Source organism: Rhineura floridana, chromosome 5 (genome assembly GCF_030035675.1).
Source record: "Rhineura floridana isolate rRhiFlo1 chromosome 5, rRhiFlo1.hap2, whole genome shotgun sequence".
NCBI lineage: Eukaryota > Metazoa > Chordata > Lepidosauria > Squamata > Rhineuridae > Rhineura > Rhineura floridana.
Genome location: NC_084484.1, coordinates 116,541,105 through 116,561,387, shown reverse-complemented (window position 1 = coordinate 116,561,387; position 20,283 = coordinate 116,541,105).

The following is a 20,283-nucleotide window of genomic DNA, read 5'->3' as shown; positions in this document are numbered from 1 at the left end:
TCTCTATGTGAAGCAGACAAATGTCTGCCTAACAGATAGTAGAACGGAATTTATGCACTGTCTCAACATACAGAAAGAATAGACAATAGTTGGCTAAAGGCTTATGCTTTCTTTTTAATATTTTTGTACCACAGTTCCTAAAACACTGAGGCAGTGTACAACAGACTAAAAACAATGAAACAACATCATAAAAACATTTAAACTAAAGCATCATTAAACACATAACGAACAGCAAGACTACTAAAAAATGGTAAAGGCCAAATCAAAAAGGTGTGTCTTTTCTAAAAGCAGAGAAAGTGGGAATTGACCACAGCTCCAAGCATTCAAAAATCTGGCAGTGGCACAAGAGAAAGCCCTCTCACACATGCCCTTCAAGTGGGCCTCTGCAAGCGGCAGTATCCTCAGAAGAGCCTCTCCTGTAGATCTTAATAACTAGACAGGTTCATAATGAGACAAGTGGGACCTTAGATAGTCAGGCCTCAAGCCATTTAGGGCATTAAAAGTTTAAATCAACACCTTGAACTGAACTTGGAAAACAATTGGCACTTTGGCTGTAGTGGGAAGTATGCCTTACACTATCGATGCATGCCTTATATTTCAAAAAGTTCTGTACTTCAGTGAACAGAAATACCAAACTAATACACAGAACAGCATATATCAAGGTGTTATGAGGTTTGCTGGAACAGTAACCTTCCTTTAGGCTAAAACTTGAAATCTTCCTTTGGAACAGGACACTAGGTTTAAGCAGATTTGCTATTCCTTTATTGTTTCAAAATTTGCTGTGCATTACATTATATTCCTCCTTAACACTAGTTTAACTAGGAGAGTTTCTAACATTACAAAGCATGTATTGTTTGATACAACTTTCAGTTCTTTCACTTTACTTGCATCTATTTCTTGCCTGTGTCCTAACAATGTGGATGTGCAAAAAAGCAATATTTATATATTTCTTCAAGCGATTTATATATCTCCTTTTGCACAAATAGATAAAAATTGATAAAATAACACAATCCTTAAAAACACACATCATATCACTAAATGACAATTATTAACAGCAACAGCAATTAGAGCTCTCCCCCTCCAAAATGCCTATTGAAAAAGATGTGTCTTGACTAGGGTTGCCAGGCTCAGGGCCTAGGACTGATCCTGTATCTTTAGGAGAAGAGAAAATTTTCTTGAGCATTAGTAAAACACCACACAAAAAGAATCTAGATGCACTCTTGAAGTACACAAATATTGCCTTATTTGGGAAAGTGCCCTATGATATTAAGTAATTAGCTAAATATGGGCTGGATGAAACAACTACCAGGTGGATCCACAGTTGGCTACAGAATTGTAAGCAAAGACTGCTTATCAATGGTTCTTTCTCAAACTGGGGGGGTGGTAAGAAGTGGGGTATCACAGGGCTCGGTCCTGGGCCCGGTGCTCTTCGAAATTTTTATTAATGACTTGTATGAGGAGGTGTAGGAAATGGTTATCAAATTTGCAGATGATACAAAATTGGGAGGGATGGCTAATACCCTAAAAGACACAAACAAAATAGTGATCTTGATAGGCTAGAGCAGTGGTTCCCAATCTGGGGGCCGGGACCCCCAGGGGGGCCGCGAAGTAATCCAGAGGGGGCCATGAACAGTAAAGAAATGAATTATTTATTAATTTTTTTAAAAAAGTCTTCACTCCCTCAACACTGTCTGCTTTCCGCTGCCACTGCAGATGACACCTCCCCCTTGCTCCAAACAGGAGGGGAGGCCTTTTGCTGAAGCGCCAGAGTGTCTTTCAGGCGCACTAAGGGCAGGCATCTGCCTATAAAATACATGGCAGATGCCAAAGGAGGCTGAGGGTGGAGCTACCAGGAAGAAGAGGGGATTACTATCACTGATTCCCGTCTCTTTGCGCTGCCGCTACTGGCAATGCCCTTACTTAGAATGAGAGGAGAGGGCTTCTTGTGAAGCAAAAAGAAGCAAGGCTGCAAGGAAAGGCTGCTTTCCCCCTTCCTTCCTGGCAGCCAGCCTGCCTCCCTGGGGGGAGGGGGTCACATTTTTTTCCAGCTTATAAATGGGGTACTGTGCTCATAAAGTTTGGGAACCACTGGACTAGAGCATTGGGCTGAAAACAACAGAATGAAAGTTAATAGGGATAAGTGCAAAGTTCTACACCTAGGAAAAAGAAACCAAATGCACAGTTATAAGATGAGGATGCTTGGCTCACCAATACTACATGAAAGAAGGATCTTGAGATTGTTGTTGATCGCCAGCTGAATATGAGCCAACAGTGCAATGTGGTTGCAAAAAAGGCTAATGCTATTTTAGACTAAAATAACAGAAGTATAATTTCCAAATCATGTGAAGTATTGGTTCCCCTTTATTTGGCACTGGTTAGGCCTCATCCTGAGTACTGCGTCCAGTTCTGGACACCATACTTTAAGAAGGATGCAGACAAACTGGAACGGGTTCAGAAGAGGGCAACAAGGATGATGAGGGGAGTAGAAACAAAGCCCTATGAGGAGAAACTGAAAGAACTGGGCATGTTTAGCCTTGAGAAGAGAAGATTGAGGGGAAATATGGTAGCACTCTTCAAGTACTTGATAGGTTGCCACACAGAGGAGGGCCGGGATCTTTTGTTGATTGTCTCAGATGCAGGACACGGAATAATGAGCTCAAGTTACAAGAAGCCAGATTTCAACTGAACATCAGGAAAAACTTCTTAACTGTTAGAGTGGTACAACAATGGAACCAATTACCTAGGGAGGTGGTGGGCTCTCTAACACTGGAGGCCTTCAAGAGGCAGCTGGACAGCCATCTGTCGGGTATGCTTTAATTTGGATCCCTGTATTGAGCAGGAGGTTGGGCTTGATGGCCTTAAAGGCCGCTTCCAACTCTACCATTCTATGATTCTGTTATATACAAATGGAGAGCCAGTGTGGCATACTGGTTAAGATGTTGGACTACAACATGGGATACCAGGGTTCGAATCTCCACACAGCCATGAAGCTCACTGGGTGACCTTGGGCCAGTCACTGCCTCTCAGCCTCAGAGGAAGGCAATGGTAAACCACCTCTGTATACTGCTTACTGTGAAAACCCTATTCATAGGGTCGCCATAAGCTGGGATCGACTTGAAGGCAGTCCATTTCATTTTTTCATTATATACAAACAGTAATAGAAACAAAAACAACAATGACAACAATAACAATATAGAAAGGAGGGAAAGAAAGAAATGAATGGAGGAACCTAGAAGCTATGGAAAAGAGCACACACCAGCGGACAGTATTCAAAAATTAAAAACAAAACAGTGGAAGGTTTGTAATATATCAGTTCCAGTTCAGAAATTAAAGGTAAAGGTGTCCCTGCACTTGTAGCGCGAGTTGTTTCCGACTCTTAGGGTGACGTCTTGCGATGTTTACTAGGCAGACCATATATATGGGGTGGGATTGCCAGTTCCATCCCCGGCCTTTCTTTACCCCCCAGCGTATGCCGGGTACTCATTTTACCGACCACAGATGGATGGAAGGCTGAGTGGACCTCGACCCCCTTTACCGGAGATTCGACTTCCTCCTTTCGTTGGAATCGAACTCCGGCCGTGAGCAGAGCTTCGGCTGCGTTACCGCCGCTTACCACTCTGCGCCACGGAGGATCTACAGTTCAGAAATAAGACCAGTTAATTTAGCACTCTGGGGAGAAATTTGAATGATGAGAGAATTTTGGGAATAACCTTACATGACAACTTCCAGCTAGCAGGAGGGGAAGAGTATAATTTTTTTTAAATTGTGAAAATATAATGGTTAAACAGAGAACTGAGAACTGGTAAAAGGGCAGCACTTAGGGGAACAGTTGTTCTTAAGGAGCCTGATTTAAGCCCCCCCCAATTCTATACATATTATATTTTTGTAAGTTGTCATACCATCATGCAGCGTAACGGCAGCATTCTATAGGGCAGGGGGGAGGCACTGGATGTGAGGCAAGTGGGGTGAGGGCATGAGGCAAGCGAGGATGGTAGGCAGGCAGGCAAGGATAGCGGGTGGGCGGCAGTGCAAACAGGGTGGGAGAGCAAGGTTGCCCAGATGAGCCATAGAGCAACAGCCAGTACATCCCAGGATAGCACCTCATCAGCTGTTTTGCTCTGCAGTTCCTGGCCCCCCACCACACTGACAGCCACAGTGTCAGCTTCCGAGGGCTGATAGCTGAGCCGTAACTAATTAGCCAGCAGTTAGCTGGGTTGTAAATCTGCCAAGGCTAGGCAGATAACAGGAGCCGGCCAAGGAAAGGAATGTCTCTGAACAAACGTACCAGAAGCAGGATCCAAACGTGTTCATCAAGGAGGGAAAGATGGATTTGGTAAGCCGAGGGTTCAGTCTGAGGTTCTGGGTTTAGAAGCTGGGTCTCACGCCGAGGGCATGACTGACTTGTAGTCAGCAGTCTGCTGTAGTTACAAACTACCTTTTAAAACCCAGGGCCGGATTAAGCTGAGGAGGGCCCCTAGGCTGATTCTGAGCTGCCCGCCATCCCATCCCATCCCATCCCATCCCATCCCCCCTTTCCCTACCTTTCCACATTTTTTGCTGCTGTGCGCACTGCGCATGCGTGCCATCAACCAAGATGGCGGCAGAGGCTTCAGCTCCTTAGGGAAACCTTGGCCGCCATCTTGATTGATGGCAAACCGCAAAAAACAGCCGAGAAAAAGGTAAGTGAAGCGGGGGGATGGCGGGCGGTTTGGAAGCTCTTGTCCCACGATCTGCGGCTCCTGTCCTGTTTCCGCAGATCGTGGGCCCCCAAGAGCTTCGGGCCCCTAGGCTTCAGCCTACTAAGCCTAATGGATAATCCGGCCCTGTTAAAACCCACTTCCTAGGCAGGTGCAGGTGATTAGTCTCCCAACTCCTCAGAGTCGCTTGTTATTAAACGGCCCAACCTCCTCCTCCATTCCTTCCATACTCGCTGGTGTCTTCGCTCTGCAGAGGGGAGGGGAGCCTCCTGTTCCCTGAAACTGATTGAAAGGCTTCAGCCGGGACCTGGACATTCTCCAGCTGGGGAAGAGCTGGAGTTGTGTCCTCAAGGACTTCACTTGTTCCTTCTTCTGGGTCCAGCACCGGCGCTTCTTCCTCCTCCTCTGAGGAGTCCTCCGAAGGGGCCATGACACACAGCGGCAGAAAAGAAGGAGAAGGGAACTGACAGGAGAGCAGGACAGTTGCTGAGGCAGTACCCCAGCCACTCTCCACTGCTCCTGTGTTGCTCACCTGAGCTGGCCACCTCCCTTCTTCTCGCAGAAGGTCTAAAGGGAATGAGAGGAGGAAATTTGGCAACCAATTCAGGGGGGAAGAAGAGGACAGTTGGCGGCTCATTTGGGGGTGACCTGTTTGGGACTCTCTCTCTCTCTCTCTCTCTCTCTCTCTCTCTCTCTCTGTGTGTGTGTGTGTGTGTGTGTGTGTGTGTGTGTTTGGGAGTCCTGAGGGGGAGTCCCTGGGGGTGATGTGAGTCCCTATTGTGTGTGTCTTTGTGTGAATATGTTTGGGAGTCCCTAGGCATGTGTGTGTATTTGGGAGTCCCCTGGCTCTGTGCGCATGTGTTTTGGAGCCCGTGTGTGTGTGTTTGGGAGTCCCGGGGGAGGGGTTGGTGTGTGAAGTGCACAGGGGCAAAGCCCCTAACATTGTTAAACTGCTCTCTCAACCAAGTATGGATAAGGCATAATATGAGGAGCTATTTTATGTGAAATGTAACCTACGCAAAGCACAGATTGGTGTCCGTGGAAATGAAGCCAGTGGAAATATAAAATGTCAAAGAAATCTTTATATTGGGCTCATTGTTATGGCTTGTCCACTGATGAATGATAGCAAGATCCTAGCTGTGAACGCCAATTATATCCAAAAGCAAAACACCATGATATACCATGTATATAGCTTTATGGAACAAAATAATTTGTCATAAAGCAACCCACTCTCTGAGTTATTTATTGATATTTTCCAATCCCTTTGTGAACAATTAATGCACTATTAAATCAATTGAGTTTGGCATTTTCTCTTTTTGTGTAAGGGAAATATATCTTTTAAAACATATCTTTAATCTGGCTCACAACCAGCACTAAGAGGACAGTTGCCACAGGGCTCTAACAACAACTGTGACTCTGGGGGAACTGCGTGGGCTTTGTTTATTTCATTAAAAAGTATGTTTTCTTTCAAAAGCAAATGAAAGGAGTAATATTGTCTCACTAAATGTTTTTAAAAGGTGAATTTGTTTGCTCAGCTTTTTTTTATCACTGACTCTGCAATGGAGTAAGATGATGATGCCCAACTGGGTCTCCCACCTGTTCTTATCTTTGTACAAAAGGTTTATGAAACAGCTGTGTGAATAAACATGAAGACATCTGTGCATTCCAGTAAAGGATAACTAGTGTTTTCCAATCCAAAGCCCTATTGTTACATTGAACTTAATTGTTGTTTGTATCACTGAACTGAAGATCCCTATTTCAGAACTCTTTAGAGTTTCACATGTTTAGACAGATCAGGCCTTTAGTGCACATATTATCCCTTCCATCTCACTGAAAGACTCTGCAGAAAATACAACAAAGATTAAAGTTTTATAGCCTTGTCTAGAGTATTGTATTAAAACACTAATATAATGTCCTTGGATTGCTGACATGATGCTATGGTTTGTATTTTTTTTATTGCTACAGCACTCAGTACATACATTTTATCTGAACATCTTTCAAAGAATGAAGGCAACTCTCTGTGGCTGCATTCCACTGAAGTGAATGGGCCATGTGTAGACAGCGGCCTGGGGCCATGATTGTTTGGTCTGGCATCCTCCCCAGGAGGATTTGAGGGGGCGGGAATTGACCCCAGGAGCATGAACAAGGCTCGTAAAAAAGTAAATAGGGAGGTCCGGCTTGCTCTTGTTGATTGGCAGGGTGAGGTAATACACCATCTGGAGGTGAAGTGTCGCAGGGCTGATCTTTACCAACCAGATGGTGTTCATATGTCTGACTAGGGTAATGATCTGTTTCTGGCTGATCTGCAGAGTGCCCTGCATGTAATTATTGGCTGCAGGTGGGGAAAGAAGGACTAAGCTGAGGCTTGCCCTCTTTTGTGGCAGATATGTGTGGGAATTACACAGGGTAGGGTTTGGTGAGCATCCTTAGGCACTCTTTAAGTTGAAAGGTGCAATCTGAGGCTTGCCTACTGGTGAGGGCTGTTGGTAGGATAAGGTTCACCTTTGGGGCTAACCTGTAACATCCGCTCAGAGTTGTGTGGCCCTGAGGGGGGGGTGGAGCAGGAAGGCCTCCCTAACCATCCTGCGAGGCTGGGGCCCAGAGAAGAAGATTGGGCTTGGACCACCCCCTTTTCTGTGGCAGCGTGTCCTCATCCGATTGGGTAAGAGTTTGGCCCCACACTTTTCTCTACAGATCATTTTATACAATCAATCACTTGATTGGCTTTATTTAAATAAACGTGGCCCTTGATTTACCTACACTTTATCTTGTCTCGCCGCTTCATCTCCTGACTATGGCTGCAAAGACTAATGATCTTCTATATTAGTCTTATATATTAACCTTTAAACATTTGTTGAAAACTTTCAGGCATCCTGGACAGTAATTTTTGGGTGGGAAGGGACCATGCCATTTGTGCCACTGATGTGGTTTTCAACACAAATATTACAGAGGTGTGGGCTAATTCCACAAGCTTGCTTCCAGAACTTTACTGCATCTCAAATCACTGTTAAAATTAGATGTTGATTGTATTCTTGTGTGTGTTTGTGTACATTGGGAAACGGTGCAACTCTCTTTTGAACTTATTTTCAATTTGTGCAGACTTTCTTGCAACTGGGAATTAATCTGTGCATATGGCATTCATTTTCTCAGTCCATGAGCTCTGTCACTGCACACCAGTGTTACAGTGATGGGATAAATCAGAATCTTAGTTTACAGTAGAACGTTCCGATGATAACATGCACATTCAGTCCAACAGCTAATACATGTATATTAAAAGTAAGCTCTATAGTGGAGATACGAATTAATTATTATAATCTATGAATCATGAAAACAGGGAAGGCAATCAAGCACTTGTTATAGTGTTTAAAAGGGCTTGCAGTGTGATACATTTTTGAAGATTTTCAATATAGTTTTCTATAAAATTTCAGTATGGTTTTCTATATAATTCACTTTGCTGGTCTTTTAGCATTACACATTAAGCATAAGAAACAAATGGGATGCACAGTGCTTTGTCTGTTTGCAAAGCTGTTAGTAAAATAACAAGTTTATTAGACAGAGTTTAATTCAAGGGTAGCCAATGTGGTACCCTCCAGATGTTGCTCTCTGAGGTTGATGGGAGTTGTGGTCCATCTAGAATGCACTATGTTGGCTACCATTTCAAAGAGGTCAGTAGCAGGTTTTCTCTTGTTCCAAGGAAAGAGAGGGATTGCAAGGCTGAACAGTACTTAAGGGAAAACTACACAGTTAAATCACTGTGTCTGAATACAACAGAGGCACAAGGAAAGATATGGATATGCCACTGAATCTAATATTTCCTCTCTTTTATTTCCTCTTTTCCTAAAACTGAGTAACTTTTTACAGTTTTATTTTTGTGAGGTGCAATGTATAATATATAAGTAGGGAAGTTTAGATTATATTTCTAAAACAACAAACAGCAGCAGAACACAAATGATGATAAACCATACATCCAAGAAAACAAAAGCTATGTATTTCATCAGGATGTGATGGCTGTTAAGGAAGCCTTTTTAAGCACTCAAATTTATTACTGCTTGTAAAGCACACCAACTTTCTGAGGAAAGGAAAATAAAAGGGGAGGTATTATTTAGATCAGTATCTAATTTATTACTTCAACCCCATCAGTTAACTGTTGAGCAATTCTTAGTTTTCTTTAATTATATCATAAATGTAAGTCCCAAGACATTTCAACTTTTACCCTTTCCTTTCATGTATAATTCTTCTATAAAGGAATAATTGTTTCCTTCATTTTCCACAAATCTTGCAAATAAAACAGTAGCAGAAGGCTATAAATTCAACAGCTGCATAAATCATGTCAATTGAGACACATGAAATATTTTCTTAATGTACTTCAGAATGAGATTATCTTGATGATCAAGATGAAGGCAATTTTTAAAAGCTAGAACTCTGATTTTAGGCTATTTTTTATTATTTTCCAGCTGCATATGCATAAAGAACAGAACTGGGGTAGTCCTAAGGGAGACCATAGACTCCAACAGCAGAATCCTATGCATCTTTCTTCGGAAGTAATTGTCATTTTGTCCAATGGGACTTACTTCATATGCCTCTAGGACTGTGGCCCAAGTGTAAAATCCTAGCCATGTTGAAGTCAATGGCCTTTTTGCCCATGGATACAGTTGACCCAGGATTTGCCACCCACATGGATCTGCAAAAGACACTGAAACCTGGAGAATGCTGGTTGTCGTATGCATCTGAAAAGCATTTTTTAAAAAATAATTCATTGGCACTCCTCCTTAAATTAAAGGCTAAAGCATTTCTATAGTTCATCTGGCTACCCAGATCAGGATCAGAAGCATAATACTATCAAAACCATATACTTATAGCAGCCTAATCCTGTGCTTAAGCTTGGAAAACAAGTTGATAAGATCTAGTGATAGACTCTCAAAGCTGACAAGAAACATCTTATCCACTTTTTCCATTGTTATGATCTGACCCAGTTCTGGGCAGCAATATTCAAAGAGCAATCTTTCCAGTTCTCTGAGGAGCATATATGCTGCACATGAAGGAGCTGGAGAGAGGTCAAAGGCATCTGGCTGCTCCTTTTGCCTAATTCTTAGATTGTCATCTTAACAAAAGCACGATTTAGATACGTAAATTGTGGGTCCTACATTATTAGCACAGCACAGCAAAGGCCAAATTAGGTGTCATTCACGCAATGCATGAATGCCTTTTAAAATGTGAATAGCAGGCATGGAAGTGGGACACTGGTGGGACCAGAGTGGGCCTTTGCCATCTGTGATGGTATTGATCCAGATGCCCTTTGGTATCTCCTATCTAGATAAAAATATCCCATTGACATGAAGGAGGAGGACTAAAGCCCCCTAATACCTACCATGGTCTTTATCTGAACTGGATTCGTCATGTTTACCATTTACTATTACTTATTTGCTTTCAAATAGTAATCTACACAATTGCTAATTTCATAAATGGTATCTTGTCTAGTTTGGCCCTGATAATTTGTTACTACTGCTTGTGTCACTGCTGCAGTATAATGGGGTGAGGAATTGCATACTTCTACACAAGTATCGAACATACACAAGATCTTTCATTGTCTGCAATTGGCAACTTTAATAGGACAGGCTTTCTTTATGTGCCTGGAAGATCCTACAAACTACACACTTTTCTTCTTATGATTGTAGAATGATTTACATTTCTACATTTGTTTAGATGATGGTACATCTTCTCAAAACAAATCTTTTTTGGTCTGGATTCAAACCTATATATTGCTTAATCTATTCCACTAATGCCCATATTTTCTACAATTATTTCCTGAATTACAGATAGTACAACAAAGTCATATAATAAACGTAAGTGAAGTTCCATTATGACTTACTGGAATAAACTTTTCCTGTCAGGAGCTCTTTTTATTAATAAGAATTCACTTTGAATCGCATTTAAAACTAAGTGCTGAAGCAATTTCCTGTGCAATAATAAGAATTTATTACTACCTTTTCCATTCACCAATGTTTCATCTTATACAGTAGAAAATTTACAAATCTAGCCAATTAAAGTGTGGGCTATATTTCCCCCCAACTTTATTACTGGAATTCAGTTTGTGTAAAAGAGACATAACAGTTTTAATTACTATCATAGTTTACTTAGAAACAGTAGTACAACACTTTTACCAAAAGAAAGCCTTGTATTATAGCTAAAGGACAAAGTTCTCAGGATGAATGAATGACTCTTCTCATGCAGGTGTGGAACTTTAATGTAGCTATCAGTCTGTTTCTACAGCTGCTGATCTTTAACATCTGTCAAGCAGCTTGAGCTGTGGTTGATTTTGCAGCTACAAAATGAATGAGCACAATTGGCTGCAACCAAATTTGTAATTAGTTTTCTTTTACTACTTTTCCATTATAAAGCATTTCCTTTTCCTGTCCCCCAAAAAGTCTCAGAAAGATATGAACCCACCAAATAGTTAACTCTTGATGCCCATGTTATACATTAGCTTTGATTTTACTTTAATTTACCCCAAAATCCATTTGTGTGAGTTTTAACTTGTGTAACTTATTCTTTAAATACATAAGCAGAACAATGGAATGCCAGTCTCCTACTTCTCAGTAATTTTACTGATCTTTCAAATCAACAGAATATATGGTATTGTTATAGGTTTGGGGGGTTGGTCAGGATGATATCTTTAGGTCCCCTACATCTGTAAGGATGGAATCTGTAGCTGAAGGAACCTGATGACCTGGTCATACTACTCTCTTTGTTAAGGTAATGGCTCCAGCCAAGTCTGTCAAGCATCCTATCTGCATGACCAAAGAGTTGGCAACAACTGGCTGGTGATGCTCTTTCAGGAGGGGGTAGGCCTCCCCCGCTCACCTGGATGGAAGTCATCTTGTACATAGGAGAATAATAAACCAGAAGCTAGCCTTGTCTGTAGCTGGGAAAACCAGAGGTTTGACTTGCTCTTTGTGCTAAATTCAAAGCTATGTCTTTGGGAAGCCTCTCTGGAAATCTCATAGGGAAGCAGAATCTGTTGGAGTGTTAATGCTGTGAGCCCTTCCATCTTATGCTCAGGTTGTGTACATGTGTATATAAAACCATATATCCCAAAGACACCACAGGCCGTCATTCTAAGAAAACGGAGCCCTGGATAAGCACTGGAACCTCTGGAAGTCTCTCACAGCTCAGAAATTGGGGTGTGTGCAACAATATTTCTGATGAAGTCATTTTAGATACTTGTCAGGATGAAGAAACTCTTCTGCCCCGTGGGTTGCATTCCCTGTTTGGCCAACTCTCTGGGCGCCTGCAGGGTGGGTGTGGCTAAAACAAAAGTGGACATAGCCAAAGTGGGCATGGCCACCCATCCACACAAATGACACACAGACAAATAGTGTACACCACACACATATTCACATGCATATATATAGTACATCAATACACACACACACGCCTGCATTCTTTCACATATTCAGCCCCCCCCCAAAAAAAGCATGTTTAGGCTGAAAAAAAAGCATCTTAGCTTCTCCCTGAGCTTTATTGTCAAGTGGTGGGGGTGATCTTCCTGAAAGGTTAAGACCTCCCCAATTGCACTTCCAGCCAACTACTACAATTAAATTTTAAATTGTTTTTTTAAAAATGTGTTTTTAAATTTGTATATTTGTTTTTAATGTTTTTAATTGTTGTAAACTGCCCAGAGAGCTTCGGCTATGGGGCGGTATACAAATGTAATTAATAATAATAATAATAATAATAATAATAATAATAATAATAATAATAAATACAATGAGACTTTGGGAAAGCTTTCTATTGGAGACAATATAAGGCCTTGTCTAACCCTAATTGTGCAATATGGGACTTTTTCAGTGGGGGATGCAAGGCATTTCTCTTCACAGCTGCACTGTCCAGAAAACTGACTCTGTGCCACAGTTAGGGTTTAAAAAGAGGTGTTTATTGGCTCCAACAGAAGGCTTTCAAAATCCTGATTGCCAATCATAATTAGAATACTGAGAACTAAATAGGGCCATATCAAGCCTATGGGCCAGTGGTTCTCAACCGTTGTTCTATATTTTTTAAGAATAGGCACATTAATAAGAAAATATAGTTCACTGTAGTATATGGATGTCTGTGGTTTGTCTTCACCTTCATCATAAAAGCAAATATTTTCTGTTTGACTGCATGTATAGGCTTGGATCCAGAGAACAACAAACTGAAGGAAAAATGTGTTAGTGCTGTCCCAGGAAGTCTTGTACCTGTGATAATGCAAGACTTCTCAGAAAGGAATACAGACAGTGGAAGGATTATTGGTAATTAATGTGTAAAGGGAATGGGCCAAAATGGAAATAATAGCCTATATAATGGTTAGAAAGGAGCATGTGGTTGGCCCTTTTTGAAACCAATATACTTTTCTTCTCTCTGAATTTTCTCCATCCACTCTTTTAAAGATTTTTGACAAGTGATAAAAGATCTGTGTTTCCTGTTACTTTCTTTATTTAAGTCTCTTTGCTTTTTTAAAAAAATTAAGTCCCATTGTGTTAAAGAGAGAGATACAAGAAGAAATGCCCATCCTTTTAAGAACCTTTAGAAGAGGGATGAATATGAATAATACAAAATTGTGATAGGCTGAGAGGAGTTATAAAGCATGAAGAATTCCTGGCAAAATTAAATGTATTTGCCCTTTTGTATCTATAAGTAAATGGTAAAAACAACAGTGAGGATTTTGATCCTGGCATTTTTATCTAGTGGCCTGGTGAGAAAGGGTATGTGAACTAGGGTTGCCAGGTCGGAGCCATTCAAAAACCTGAGAAAATGGGGGGTGGGCCCTAGTGATGTCATGGGGTGGGCCCTAGTGATGTCACGGGGTGGGCCCTAGTGACATCATTATGCATGATACATTATGCTGAGACTGACAGGCAGAGCTGTGGAGGGCAGGCTGGGCCGGCTCCTTCTTAGCCCCGGAGCTGGTTCCCCTGCTCCAAGAAGGACGGCCGGCGGCTTCACCCCTCCTGCTGTGGGCGCCGCTGGGCGGCAGTGGCCGCGATGGCCCCCCCAGCCCGAGACTGCTGAGTGAGCCCCATCGTGGCCGCTGCCGCCCAGCGGTGCCCACAGCAGGAGGGGTGAAGCTGCCGGCCGCCCTTTCCAGAGCAGGAGAACCAGCTCCGGGGCTAAGAAGGAGCCAGCCTGGCCTGCCCTCTACGGCTCCTGCTGAGACTGACAGGCCGCGTGGCCCCCGTCTCGGCAGCAGTTGCTAGGAGATGGCAGTGGCGGCCTGCCTGAGCCTGCCTGACAAAGGGCGGGAACGCTGGGAAGGCGGCCCTCCACAGCCCAACGTATGCGTGCGTCAATCACGCATGCGTGGCTGAGGGGGCCAATGAAAAACCGGAGATCCACCTTTTTAAATAAAGTATTGCCGGAGGCCGGAGACGGCCCCATTTTGCCGAAAACTCCGGCAGAAAGCCAGAGACCTGGCAACCCTAATGTGAACTGTTTTGGAATTCCTGTTGCATGTGTTTAGGGATTATTGTCTAGGGTAAAACCCCAAAGCAGCTCTGAATCCTTAATTATATAAACAATTATATAAAATTATATAAAATAAAATTTATATAAAATTATATAAAATAAATATGAATGGTTGGCTTAAGATGCACTTATTATACCATAGTCTCAAGTAGGAAACCACACACAAACACGAAGAACAAAATTTTCAATGTGACCTATCAGGAAGAATTAGGCACAAAAGTTCCATTAAAAATAAATGGAGCTGGAGGCTTAATTTTCACAGACTCCTGCTGAAAATATACCCCGAATCTATTTTTCCCTTCTAAAATTGAACCAAGTGAATAATTTATGTGGTTCAATTTTTGAATTATTCCTTGGCTGCTTTCTAAAGATGAAATGCATTCTTTCCTAGGATTTCCTTAAGAAAAAAAAATCAGAGGACAATCTAATTATCATTTCTAACAGCCAAATGAGTCATTTTGATCCTTATAACATCCCTTCCATCCTTAAGATCTTATTATCATCCCCAGGGCAATGTAAAGTTCTAAGCTTAATGGATAATATAAAAACTGACAAATCACCGGGCCCGGATGGCATCCACCTGAGAGTTCTCAAAGAACTCAAAGGTGAAATTGCTGATCTGCTAACTAAAATATGTAACTTGTCCCTCGGGTCATCCTCCGTGCCTGAGGACTGGAAAGTGGCAAATGTAACGCCAATCTTCAAAAAGGGATCCAGAGGGGATCCCGGAAATTACAGGTCCGTTAGCTTAACTTCTGTCCCTGGAAAACTGGTAGAAAGTATGATTAAAGCTAGATTAACTAAGCACATAGAAGAACAAGCCTTGCTGAAGCAGAGCCAGCATGGCTTCTGCAAGGGAAAGTCCTGTCTCAGTAACCTATTAGAATTCTTTGAGAGTGTCAACAAGCATATAGATAGAGGTGATCCAGTGGACATAGTGTACTTAGACTTTCAAAAAGCGTTTGACAAGGTACCTCACCAAAGGCTTCTGAGGAAGCTTAGCAGTCATGGAATAAGAGGAGAGGTCCTCTTGTGGATAAGAAATTGGTTAAGAAGCAGAAAGCAGAGAGTAGGAATAAACGGACAGTTCTCCCAATGGAGGGCTGTAGAAAGTGGAGTCCCTCAAGGATCGGTATTGGGACCTGTACTTTTCAACTTGTTCATTAATGACCTAGAATTAGGAGTGAGCAGTGAAGTGGCCAAGTTTGCTGACGACACTAAATTGTTCAGGGTTGTTAAAACAAAAAGGGATTGCGAAGAGCTCCAAAAAGACCTCTCCAAACTGAGTGAATGGGTGGAAAAATGGCAAATGCAATTCAATATAAACAAGTGTAAAATTATGCATATTGGAGCAAAAAATCTGAATTTCACATATACGCTCATGGGGTCTGAACTGGCGGTGACCGACCAGGAGAGAGACCTCGGGGTTGTGGTGGACAGCATGATGAAAATGTCGACCCAGTGTGCGGCAGCTGTGAAAAAGGCAAATTCCATGCTAGCGATAATTAGGAAAGGTATTGAAAATAAAACAGCCGATATCATAATGCCGTTGTATAAATCTATGGTGCGGCCGCATTTGGAATACTGTGTACAGTTCTGGTCGCCTCATCTCAGAAAGGCTATTATAGAGTTGGAAAAGGTTCAGAAGAGGGCAACCAGAATGATCAAGGGGATGGAGCGACTCCCTTACGAGGAAATGTTGCAGCATTTGGGGCTTTTTAGTTTAGAGAAAAGGCGGGTCAGAGGAGACATGATAGAAGTGTATAAAATTATGCATGGCATTGAGAAAGTGGATAGAGAAAAGTTCTTCTCCCTCTCTCATAATACTAGAACTCGTGGACATTCAAAGAAGCTGAATGTTGGAAGATTCAGGACAGACAAAAGGAAGTACTTCTTTACTCAGCGCATAGTTAAACTATGGAATTTGCTCCCACAAGATGCAGTAATGGCCACCAGCTTGGATGGCTTTAAAAGAAGATTAGACAAATTCATGGAGGACAGGGCTATCAATGGCTACTAGCCATGATGGCTGTGCTCTGCCACCCTAGTCAGAGGCAGCATGCTTCTGAAAACCAGTTGCCGGAAGCCTCAGGAGGGGAGAGTGTTCTTGCACTCGGGTCCTGCTTGCGGGCTTCCCCCAGGCACCTGGTTGGCCACTGTGAGAACAGGATGCTGGACTAGATGGGCCACTGGCCTGATCCAGCAGGCTCTTCTTATGTTCTTATGTTAAAGTTATCTAGAGAGGAAAATAACAATATGGTAAGAGAGTCTGAAATAAAATTAAAACCATTTTTGGATAGTGTATAACATCTAGTTGCAATAAAATGCTGCTGTTTAAATGAACTCAGGATAGATACAGTTGCTTGATGATGAGGTGTCACTTTGCATTATGTCAGCATGTTCTGCTGTTTAGAAGTACTCACAAGCTGAGTGGACTTTGCTTATGTTCTATCTGCAAATGTATTCCAGAAACTTTCCTGCGGTATAGTTTGTAACACCTTGGGAAAGCCACCAAAAGGAAAAGATTAATGGGCCTGTTCTCCAGCCCTAAATGCAGCAGGCTTTGTACTGGTTTAATTCCTGTAACATTTGCAATATTACTCTGGGTTATTGATTAGACTATCATTGTTCTATATCTTTATGGGGGCAAAGAACAAGAGTTTTCTTTGTCCAAAGCAGGTTCTTGGCAAACCCTAAAATTTTATATTATTACTCTTATTTTAAAGGTTTTTAAGTAGTCCCACTTGCCATATGTACACAGAAGAGCTTAGGATTTTATATCATTCTTTCTATCAGGTCCTACCCTAATTTCTTTTTTGCTACCATTTATCAGAATAAAACAGCCATATCATGATTTCCAACCACAATCTTCCAAATCCAGAGATGTACATTTCTCTATTTTTAACAGAAAATAATGTATTTTAATACATTATTTACACTCTATATTGCAGAGCATATTATTTTTCTGTTAGACAAGGGACTTCATTTTGATAAAAGGTTAAAAATACAAGCAACAAAAAGCAAGAGCATACATCACAATACAACAAAATTACTCATTAAGAGGGAGAGGAAACTAACTGATTACAGTATCATGGGTAAGCGTATGGGACAATTGAAGTCAAACAGCCTAGGAAGAAGCTCATTAACTACTGAAAGAGTTTGGATGCATAAGTTATATACCTGAATAGTTTTTCTAACTATTCATATGATATCTCAACATTGTCTTAGTTCCAGTATCCCTCTTACACTAAGTTCATCAACCCAGCTGTGCTCCCAGCAGAGGGAGCACAGAACACATGATTAGGTCAATTTAATGAGCAAGACTGTTCAGCTGCTTAAAGCTAAGGGCTGGCTTAAGTGCTTTGTGGTCCTGACTGTTCTATATAATTATAATTCAGCCCCAAAATGTTCATCACCTGCATCGCTGTGAAATTTCTCTTTGCCAAACTAATGACTTAGCAAAAAGGGCAGCCATTCACAATTTACCTTTGGCAAATTGATCAGCTTTCACTGCTTCCCTAATATGACTTACATTATTTATTTATTATTTATTTATTTAATTTGTATCCCACCCTTCCTTCCAGCAGGAGCCCAGGGCGGCAAACAAAGCATTAAAACACTTTAAAACACCATAAAAACAGATCTTAAAATACATTAAAACAGCATTAAAAACATTAAAAAAACATTAAGGATCTAATTTCTTGAGTATGGTGTTTGTGCACCCAAAGGCTAACTATAACCATTGTAGAGAAGAAGACAGATACACTTCAAATACCATAAACACTTTTTAAAAAATGGAACTTCGCAGAACTGTTTAGGGATGAAACTGATGGGAACAGTAGATATTCCAAAGAGATGTGAACCAAACTTTCCTGAAGACATCCTTTTTGTAAGAGACAGAAGTCTGTAAATACTGGATCAAAACATCCATATTTCTTGTGACATATTGGTCTGACTTAAGGGGCCTTCATACAAAAAATTTACAAGTTGCTACCTGGTAGTTTTCGACGTGGAATTTAAACAGGAAAATATTTTGAAGTTAGAGATTTAAAATTAATAAATATTCTCCAAAAGCAACTTCTTGATTTCTGGGCTAAATTTTAAAAGAGCAATCCTATAGTACCAGCTATACCAGTTAGAGATGGGTAAGCTTCCCAAAACCACTCTTTGGATTAACTTGAAATTTACTCAAGCTTTCTTTCTTTTTAATTTTGTTTTTAAAGGAAGAACTTGAGTAATTGTTCTGAGGCAATCTAAGGGCATATATCAGGAGCCTTTTCCTGCTCCCCAAGGAACTAAAGTGAACATTAGTTTCTATGGTGGTGGGGGGCTGACTTTCAAGCTTCACTCTAAAACACCCCAATTTTGCCCTACAAGCATGATTTTTGCCCTAGCAGAATTATTTGTTCCCATGAAATGAAGAAAAAATGTTGTGGGGCAAAAGTGGGATGTGGGAACTAAATGTTTTATGACCCACAGGAAGTAGCTTTTGTACCCCTCCTTTGCTCACCCCCCTCAGCGTCTGTTTCCCATAGGAACTATTGGAGTCAGTTAATTTTAATTTTGCCACCACCACAGTTTTCCTCCCTCCCTTCTCCCACACAAGCTAATGGAATTGCTTCACTCCATTAGTTGCATAACATAGTGAAGAAGGGAACCACTGTGGGGGTAGTTTCACCACCCTCAGAAGTGCATGGAATGGTGGCATGGGAGACTTCCTCTGGTGCCCTCAATCATAGGACTTCCTTCCCACATCTACCATCTTTCTGTACCATCTTTCTATATCATATTTTTATACCATATTTCTATACTAGAGTTCTTGATTTTAAAGGAAGCAAAAGCTGAGAGTAGCCATGTGCGTACCCTAGACTTTAGGAAAGCTGATTTTAATAAACTCGGAACAATGGTAAGCAAGGTTCTATGACAAGTGACCCAAATGAGAAAAGGAATCCAGGATGGGTGGGAGTTTCTAAAAGAGGAAATTCTAAAGGCACAATGGCAAACAATTCCATCAAGGAAAAAAGGGGGAAGACAGCAGAAAATGCCAGTGTGGTTTCACAGAAAGCTTAGAGATGACCTGAAAACTGTTATGAGTGCTCAGCTAACCCCCCATTTTGGTTCAAGTGGAATCGAGGGTGCACGGCCCTGGAGCATTCTGGACTATAATTCCCACCCCACACACCCTGTTGTTTTACTGTTACGCATTCCTGAGGTACTGTGAAACAGATAGCAAGGCCATCCTGTGAGCAACAAAAATAACCAAGAAAAACTGAAATAAATGTTATCTTCCTTGGCAGGCATCCTTCAAGCCCAGCAGAACTATCCCATTGTTCAAAGAAAACATTAGAATGGAGAGGGAGTGAGACAAGGCATTAGCCCAGGCTGAGATGGCTCGTAAAGACTTGAAAAAGAAAGAGGATGAATGTACCAGGGCAAAATTAACTGCTGAGCATCTGGTAGTTAGAGCACGGAGCAACAGATGAATGTTAGCCATGATGAGTGCAGGGCTCAGATTAAGGAACTGGAAAAACAGCTGCAGATACAACAAGGGCTGGTGGCCACAGTCATGCATGTTTCGAGTGATGGGGATGAAAAATGGGGCTTCCCCCCTCTCTTTCCACCCTCCCAGAGGATGCTGTACCATATGCTCCTTTAAATCCTGAGTGCAAGGAGTCACAAGTACTTGCACCTATTATAATGAAATATGTAGTGGAAACCACTGGGAATGGGCCAGCTCATAATAAAAATTTCCTTGAGATTGTACGTTGGTCCCCTCTCCAGGCAAAAGCAGTGGCAGATAGTTTAGGTTCTTTGAATAAGGACACAATTTTGACTTGGTTAAGTAGGGCAGATGAACTGTATCCTACTGCAGATGCTCAAGATCTAATGCAAGTGGCAAGATATTGTGCCACTGAGCAAGATGCAGCTTCCATTGAAGCAACTTTCAGAATGGTGAGTGCAGGGAATGTGTATGATTGGATGAGAATTGTGATTAAGGCTCTGTTGCCTGGGATGAATGTGTTAAAGGCATATGTGATGGAAAGTCAAGGTGTAGGGGAAAGCCCAGAGGTTTATGTGAATCAGA